The sequence below is a fragment of the Rousettus aegyptiacus genome, unplaced genomic scaffold (genome assembly GCF_014176215.1).
Source record: "Rousettus aegyptiacus isolate mRouAeg1 unplaced genomic scaffold, mRouAeg1.p scaffold_m13_p_3, whole genome shotgun sequence".
Taxonomy (NCBI): domain Eukaryota; kingdom Metazoa; phylum Chordata; class Mammalia; order Chiroptera; family Pteropodidae; genus Rousettus; species Rousettus aegyptiacus.
Window position 1 is genome coordinate 26716694 of NW_023416306.1, and position 8598 is coordinate 26725291.

Here is an 8598-nt window from a genome sequence, read left to right on the forward strand (position 1 = left end):
CTTTCCCCAAAGAAAGAATCAAGGGTATCAGAAAGTAACACTTTCCCAATGGCCCAGGTCTGTGGGCTGAAAGATTTCAAAGATCTAGCCCAAGTCCTTCATGGTACAGGAAAGAAAACAGAGGTTCAGAGAGGAAAAGAATCTTGCCAGGGGGTTGCACAGCAACTTAGAGCCAGCACTGAAATCTGGGTCTGCTGTCCAGCCCAGTTCTCAGCCTACAAATGTTTTCAGAGCATGGAGGAGACAGACCTCACTCAGATCCCCAAAGCATCATGAAGGAAAGATCTCCAAGAGCCACGAGGTGCCCTCACAGGGTGAGTGTCAAGTGTAGTTGCAGTCATTGTATTGTACAGCATCAGGCATTGCACACAGCACTTAGACACACTGCCTTTTTAAATATGTTCAGCAATCCTATAAGATAAGTGCAATTGTTATCATCGTTTACGTGGAAATTAACCCAAAGACATTCATCGGACCCTCTCTAGTCATCTCTTTGCCCCTCACTGTTAAGGCCAGTCAATGACGAGTTAAAGCCAGCCATCACTAGAGGACCCCTGGAACAGGAGGAGAAGGAGCTGTAAACAGAATTCCAGGTAACCAAGGTCCTGAGGACCACAATATGGACTCTCCACTAAACGCCATTCGAAACCCTCCCCAGCCACTAAAGGGGCACAGCCTGGGAATGTCCAGCACTTTCTGCGATGGCTCGCCCTGTGACTAGCACGGGGCCAGGTGGGCTCTCCTGAACCACAGCCTCCTTGCGAGAGCACATGCTGGGAAGAAGCTTTGCCCACAGTAACCCCAGCCCTTCTATTTTTGTTCCTGCACACTCACCGGGGCTCTGCTTCCTCCTCCTCTTCCTGCTTTCCACCCGACAGCCAGCAGCCTGCCCATTTGAGGAAGCTGAAATTAGAGCCCTCTGCAGTCTTTCCTCCCTGCCAGCTGGCAATGCCCTGTCACGGTTGTGCCCTCCCTGTCACTCAGACTTGGTGTGGGGACAAACTGGGCACGGTTGGAGAAGGTGACCCAGAGAGAGAGGGGCTGGACTTCAGGTACGTAGAAAAGCAGCAGAGGAGCTTGAAGGCACTGGAGCCACTCGCCCTGAGGAAGAAGAAACTCAGGGGGGAATGTGGCCAATGTCACCATATCTCTGGAAGGATGTCAGGAGCAGAGAGAAAGGGTTCACTCTTCAGAGCTCCAGAGGAGAGAGAAGGAAGACAGTCACGAGGGGAATATTTTGTTCAGAATGTGAAAAAGCTCCTTGACTCTCCCGAGATGGCTCAGGCTACCTCAGATTGATGACAAGCACATTATACTTTGAGTTATGAAACCCCAGATTGGAGTTCCCTCTCCTTCCCATGCCCCAGGGAGCAAGGTGCTCAGCAGTCATCATCTCTAAAACGGACCCAATGAGGTGTATCTCATAAACTCACTCAGAACTCCTTGTAACACATCCAAAGAAAAACTTGGAATTCCCCAAGAGGAAAAGGGTCACATGTACCAGTCTCAGCCTCCCGCACACAGAAGCCGTGATCCCAGCCAGGGCTTTTCACAGTGGTCACTGAGAAAGGAGCCCTGGCCAGGAGCCACATCAACCTGGGATCAAGTTCCAGCTCTGCCTCTTGTCATCTTGACCTCTAACGAGACACTCAGCCCGTCTGAGTGAGTCTCAGTTGTTTTACTTGTAAAACGGAGCTGTAAACCCCTGCCCTACCTTCTTTGTAAGGTTGTATAAGGATCAAATGAGAAAAGAGCAAGTACCTTGTAGGTACCTTGGAGGGTACAGGTTACTTATACAAAAGGCAATGCTGTCTTGAGAATTTCTAACTATATTTATTTTTATCCCAGGAAGAATATAGGTGACACAACAATTGCATTCAATAATTAATGTCCATTGAGCAAACTTTCTGTCCCTACTGTACCAGATTCTGGAAATGCAAACATAAGTAAGACAAAATTCTGTGTTCTTCAAGATAGGCTAACTGAGAAGACAGACATGTAAATTATTCACTAACACAGAATGTGGTTCACAGAGGTATATACAAGTAACAAAGAAAGGGAAGAGGAGAGCAACTATGCCTGGGGCTGGGGGAGGCAGGGGTGAGGGCACCGGATGAGGTAACATTAGAAGAGAGTCTTAAAGTATCAGCATGAACTTTTACGCACCTAATAACAGACTACCAAAATATATAAAGCAAAAATTGACAGAACTGAAGGGAGAGATAGACAACTGTACAATAATAGTTGGAGACTTTGAAACCCCACTCTCAATAAGGAAAAGAACATACAGACAGAAGATAAGTAAGGAACTAGAGGACTTGAACATTATATAAACCAACTAGATCCAACAGACATAACACAGAATATTCTACCCAACAATAGCAGCATATATTTTCTTCTCAAGTGCACCTGGGACATGCCCCAGGACAGACCATACGTTAAGCCACAAATTAAGTCACAATAGCTAAAAAGTGGAATCAATTTAATTGTCCATCGTCACATGGATGGATAAGCTAAATGCAGTATATATCTATAATGGAATATTATTCAGCCTTAAAAAGGAAGGAAATTCTGACACATGCTACAGCCTGGATGAGTCCTGAAGACATTATATGCTAAGTGAAATGTCAGTCACAAAAAGACAAATACTGTATGACTCCACTTATATGAGGCACTTAGAGTAGTCAGATTCATAGAACCAGAAAGTAGAATGGTGGTCGCCAGGGGCCAGGAGTGAGAGAAATAGGGAGTTATTTTTAAATGAGGACAGAGTTTCAATTTTGCAAGATGAAGAGTTCTGGAGATGAATGAATGATGGTGATGGTTGCCCAAAAATGAATTTAAAGCTACTGAACTATACAGTAAAAAATAAGAATAAAATGTTAAATTTGACATCATGTGTATTTTACCACAATTTTTTTTAAAGAAATATTTTTTTAAATAAAAGAGTGAGAAGAGAGTGTTTCATGCACTCCAGGTGACGGAGAAAAGTCTAGATAAGAAACAGCTTGTGCAAAAGCACAGAAGTACACAAGCAACTTGTGCTCTTTGGAATAGCCAAGGCATCTCCAACATGTAAGACACATGGAGGCTAGAGGAGCCACAGTGGACTGGAGGAGGTCCCCAAATGCCCCGCTGGGGAGTTTGCATGCCACTCTGTGGGCTCTAGGGAACCGCATGGTCACAGCGTGGCTTAGAACAATCAACCTTGGAGGAGCCGAGTCAGGGCAGACAGACAGAAGGAGGCAATGTGTAAAGAGCAATACCAGCTCTAGACAGACATTAAAAGGGAAACTGCTTTGAGACTGCCCCAGCTCCCAGCCCTGAGGTCGCCTTCTGTGGTCACCATCCAAGTTCTGCGGTGAGACTGACTCAAGCCATTTGCTTCATGGGGGCTGCCGGCTGAAAGCAGGCCAGAGTCCCCTGAAAATGAAACCAGGACCAGACGCGTTGGCGGAGACCCTGCACGAGAAGTGTCTTTCTCTCTGCTGTGTCATTCTCTGTGCCCAGTGCCATCCATTTGGGTGATGCCCTAGAGAAGATGGAGGTGGGGTGCGAGCGGGGGAGCTTGCGTCCCTGACAACCCACCCTGTGGTTTCCACCAACTCACAGGAAGACACATTCAGCTGCTCAAATGTGCAAATGGGTGTGAGGAGTGGGAGGAGGCCCCTCTAAAGTCTTTGAATCAAGTCAGTGTGGGAAATCCCTATACCGCAACTTATAAATGGTAACTGTGGGCAGCCCCATGTCTATATTTGGGTCTTAGTTTGCCCATCTATAAAATGAAGGCTTTAGACCTATAACACTAAGAAGGGCAGGATATCACTGGACATGTTTTAAGAATTAGACAATTCAGCATGCATACAGGATCCAGAGAATAGGGCACAATGTTCTTTGTTTTTCCCCTTGAGTCTTTTTGGTCTGCGTTTAGTCTAGCTTTGCCAAGCTTAGGCGAGTGTTCTCTCTGTGATCTACCTTCTCTATCTTCCTCTCTTTAGTTCCCTTAGCTTCTTTCCCTCAAGTTTTCTTGCTTTTATGAGTGAAGGGACTATTATAGAGAGCTTGGCATCCTGTGGATGGAAGGAGAAAAATGAAGGCAGGTCCTTCCCTGTCTAACCAAGAGACAAATAATCTATAAAATAAGTTTATGAGTAAAATTAGCTGCCTCTTAGCTAAAACTGGTGTGTTATTCTACTCAAAGTACCACTTGGTCTTTCCAAAGGCAGCAAGACAAGTAAAAATATATTTTTTTTCAAGAAAGAATCTGCTGAAAACAGGATTGTCAAAAGTCAATCTGCCAAACGATCCAATTCACTATCTTACTGATAGTGTCTTCCCATGACATTGTAGTTTCATCACCGTGATAGCAAAACTTTGTGTCCTGGTTAGTTAGGTGGGCTAGCCCCAAGATAACGCAGGCTCTGCCACCGTCACCAGCTGACTTCAAGGACTGCCCTGGGGGTCGCCTGCATTCCAGCCAGCTGGGTGGGGAGAAGCACATGGGAGCCCGTGTGGGAGGTGCACATCACCACCAATCGCATTCCATGCCTGGCTCTAAGTGGCATGTCCACCTAGGAAGGGAACTGGGGATGTAGTCCCTGCACAGGAAGCCCTGCCCCCCGCCCCCCGTGACAGCTCTGGAAGCCCTGCAAAGGAAGCGCTTATCTTCAGTGGGCAGCCAGCCATCTCTGCCACATATGTGTTTCAGACACCGTGCTCTTCTCAAATGCTCCATCCTACGCAGCCATGTGTGGGCCTTTTCTTACACACAGCCGTCTCCTCTGGTTTGGCAGATTACATTCTGTACTTCCCTTGCCCCGATGTGGACCACGGGAGTGAGTGCACCTTCCCTTAAGTGCCGCTCACATGTGGCCTTGTCCTCAGCTCCACGTTTGGCACCTTATATGCCTGGCCTCAGCCTGTGTTTCCGTCCCACTTCTGTCTGCCCTGGCATCTCCCTCGTCCCTGCAATTCCATGAATGGGCTTAGCCTTCAACATAGTCTACTCTCTTCTCTAGTTTTAAAGACTGGTGCCCTGTCCACATTGGGAGGGAAAGTTTGTAGGGCTCTGGGAAAAACAGATTGGAGACAGAAAGCTTAGCTCTAAGGGACTAAATGGTTGTCCAGAGAGGCCACATTTTGAGTTCTTCAAGGTAACAAAGAAAGAGGGATCCCCTGTACTTTGAAACTGGAAAAGCTGTCCTTGCCCCTCTGCTCGCACCACAAAAACCTTCCTAAACAGACCATTGAAATATAGGAAACAAAAGAGAATGCGAGGACTTCTGCTTTTAGCTAAGATGGAGTAACAGGGACTGATATATCCTCCTGCCTAAAACAACAAAAAGAAAAGAAAGGTGGGAAGGAAGGAAGGGAGGGAGGGAGGGAGGAAGGAAGGAAGGAAGGAAGGAAGGAAGGAAGGAAGGAAGGAAGGAAGGAAGGAAGGAAGGAAGGAAAAGTAAGGAAGGAAAAGAAAGGAAGGAAGGGAGGGAGGGAGGGAGGGAGGGAGGAAAGAAAGAAGGAAGAGAAAGAAAGAAAGAAACAAACAAACAAACAAACAAAAATGGAGGAAGAGAGGGAGGAAGAGATGGGCAAGAGTCAGAGAGGGTGAAGGTAAGGGAAGAAGGAAACAGAAATATATGAAACAGTGGTTTTAAACACACTGGCAATGAAAACAGTGGTTTTCACACAATGGAAACAGCCATGCCTGACGGACCAGAAATAAATGAGGTGAGCCCTGTAGTTGCCTCAACTCACTACCTTGTGAGAGTCCTCCAGCTTTGGCATATGAGGGAGAACTGAGACAGAGTCTGGTAAACTCCCTGAGTTGAGGAGATGGAGCTGAGAGTCCGGGGGACCAAAGCAGCCAGACTTTATAATATAGAACACCAGAGAAGAGGTCTCTGGACAGAGACAGAACCTTGGAAATCAACCACTCATCATCTAAAGAAACTACCAGAGGTGGAAGAAAGAATCACCCAAAAGGGTTAGAAGAAACAGAGCCGAGGGCTCATATAGGGCCAGGAACAGTGCCCCAGCCACCAGTCAGAATGGAAAAACTCTGTAATTCACAGGGCATGAGGTACAGACTCAGGAAGGTCTTGCCTCCACAGTGAGGAGTAACCAGCTCTAACCTGCACTGCTTTAGATCCACCTAGCAAAACATGTTCCCACGTACTAACTACATCCCGGGACAAAAATCCAGATTTAAAGGAATACAAATATCCAACACCAACAAGACAAAATTCACAATGTCTAATATCCAATCAACATTAACCAGGCATGCAAAAAAAAAAAAAATCAAGAAATCATGACCCATAATGAGGCCGATCATTCAGAACCAACTCAGAACTAACACAAATGTTAAAATTGGCAGAGAAGGACCTTAAACAGTCATAACTGTACTCTCAATGTTTAACAATTCAGTAGACATTGAGAATACACAAAAGACCCAAATCAGACTTCTAGAGATGAAAACTACACTGATTGAATTCCTGGTAGGTTAGAGAGTACAGGAAAAAAAAAAGATTTGTGAACTTGAAGGCATAGCAATAGAATCTATGCCAAATGAAACACAAAAGAAACTTTTAAAAATAAGAAGAGCATCAGTGAACTGTGGGACAACTTCAAGTAAAGGTGAACCAGCTTCCCTTGGGAATTCACTCTTTCTACCCTCCCCTTGTAGACCCTCAGAGAGTGGAAAGTCACCACTAAGGGCACCGGGCGCCTTTGTCCCCCCAGTGGTTTTTAGGGTGTGTGTGTGTGTGTGTTCTACATTTTTTTTAACTGAAGTACTCCTATAGATAAGTACATATGAGTACACAGTTCACTTATTTTCAAAAATATTTATAAAAGCTTTTCATTTTGAGATCATTAGATTAGCAGAAAAGTTGCAGAGCTAGTTCAGAGGTTTCCTGTATACCCTTTGTCCAGTTTCACTTCATGTTAACATCTTACATAACTGCAGTGTATTTGTCAGAATGTAATTGGTATACTGCTATTAATGAAACCACCGACTTTATTCAGATTCTGCCAGTTTTTTTACATTAATGTCCTTATTCTGTTTCAGGATCCAATCTAAGATACCACATTGTATCTACTCCTTAAAGGTTTAAAGTTGAAACCCAGAACCCAAAAGTTGTCTTATGGGGGAGTCAGCAATCAGCAGTGATCAACAGTGGCCCTGTGGTCCACTATTTACTGCCCACACTTTATACCCACAAAGGTAGTCTCAGACTAAGCCTTCTGTTGGAAATTACCTAATATACATTACCAGAATAGTATGAGCTCACTGGAATAATAAAAAAAAAAAAACCTAAATGTATGAAAAGTAAGACTACCAAAAAAAAAAAAAATACAACAACAGAAATAGCAAAAGGAGCACTAGGTACTATATGAAGCAGAAAAATAGACCAAGAATTTAAAATAAATATAAAATATATTTCATTATGAGACATGAACACCAAATTCATTTTTAAAACCAAGTGGATATATTCACATTGGATCAGAAAAATGATAAGACAGATTCAGCTAAAGAATATATTAGTGAACTAAAAGATTAGATTGAGGAATTCTCCCAGATGGCAACAGGAAAAAAAAAAAAGTCCTAAGAAATAGAGAGATTAGAAGTTCTCACATTCAAATAATAGTTCTAACAAGAGAGAAAATATAAAAAGGAGAAAATACTTGGATAAATAAATGAGTATTAATTTTCTAATATTAAAGATGAAAGCTCCACATTGAAAGTGGACAGAGAATAAAAACCTATACCTAGATACATTATGGGGATATTTTTTAAATTGTCCCAAAGACAAAGGTGAAATTCTAGAAGACTGCAGAGAATACAGAATACCTACCTAGAGAAAAAGCAGAGAAATACCTAGAGAATGTCTAGAGAAAAAGTATCTACAAAGATTGACATTAGTCTTTCAAAAGAAGCATGGGATATAAAAGACAAAAGAAAATATAAAAACCGAAGAAAATAATTTGGAAGTTAAGACTTTATATCCAAAAATTGTTATTAAAATATGAGGGATAATAAAACTATTCTGGGGCACACGAGGTATCAAAAGGGCTATCACACAAAGACACACTGAAAAAAACATTGGAGAAAGAACTTAAAACTTAAGAGACATAAATTCAGAAAATTTTCAAAATCTAGAGTGCTTGGAGAAAAAAAAGAAAAAAAGAAAGCATTTTTACATAATGATCGCATCGGGATAGGGGAGGGGAAGAGACTAAGGACTGGGGTCTTTTTGAGAAGAGACCAGATGGCAGAGAAGCGGGTAGGGAAGGCAGGGAGAAGACGGAGGGATGATCCCGTGAGGACACAGGCAGAAGGCAACCGTCTGCGCGAGCCAAGCAGGGAGGCTTCCGAAGAACCCAGACCTGCCCACACCTTGATCTTGGACCTCCAGCCTCCAGAACTATAAGAAAAAATACCATTCTGTTGTTTAAGCCACCCAATCTGTGGTGCTTCGTTATGCTAGCCTGAGCTAATACAATGACATAGAGGTCATGATTTTTTTTTAAAGCTGCTTTGTGCTTTGCTTCTTAGAGGGAATACTACGTGAAAGCAGATGATATTGTTATAAATATTTT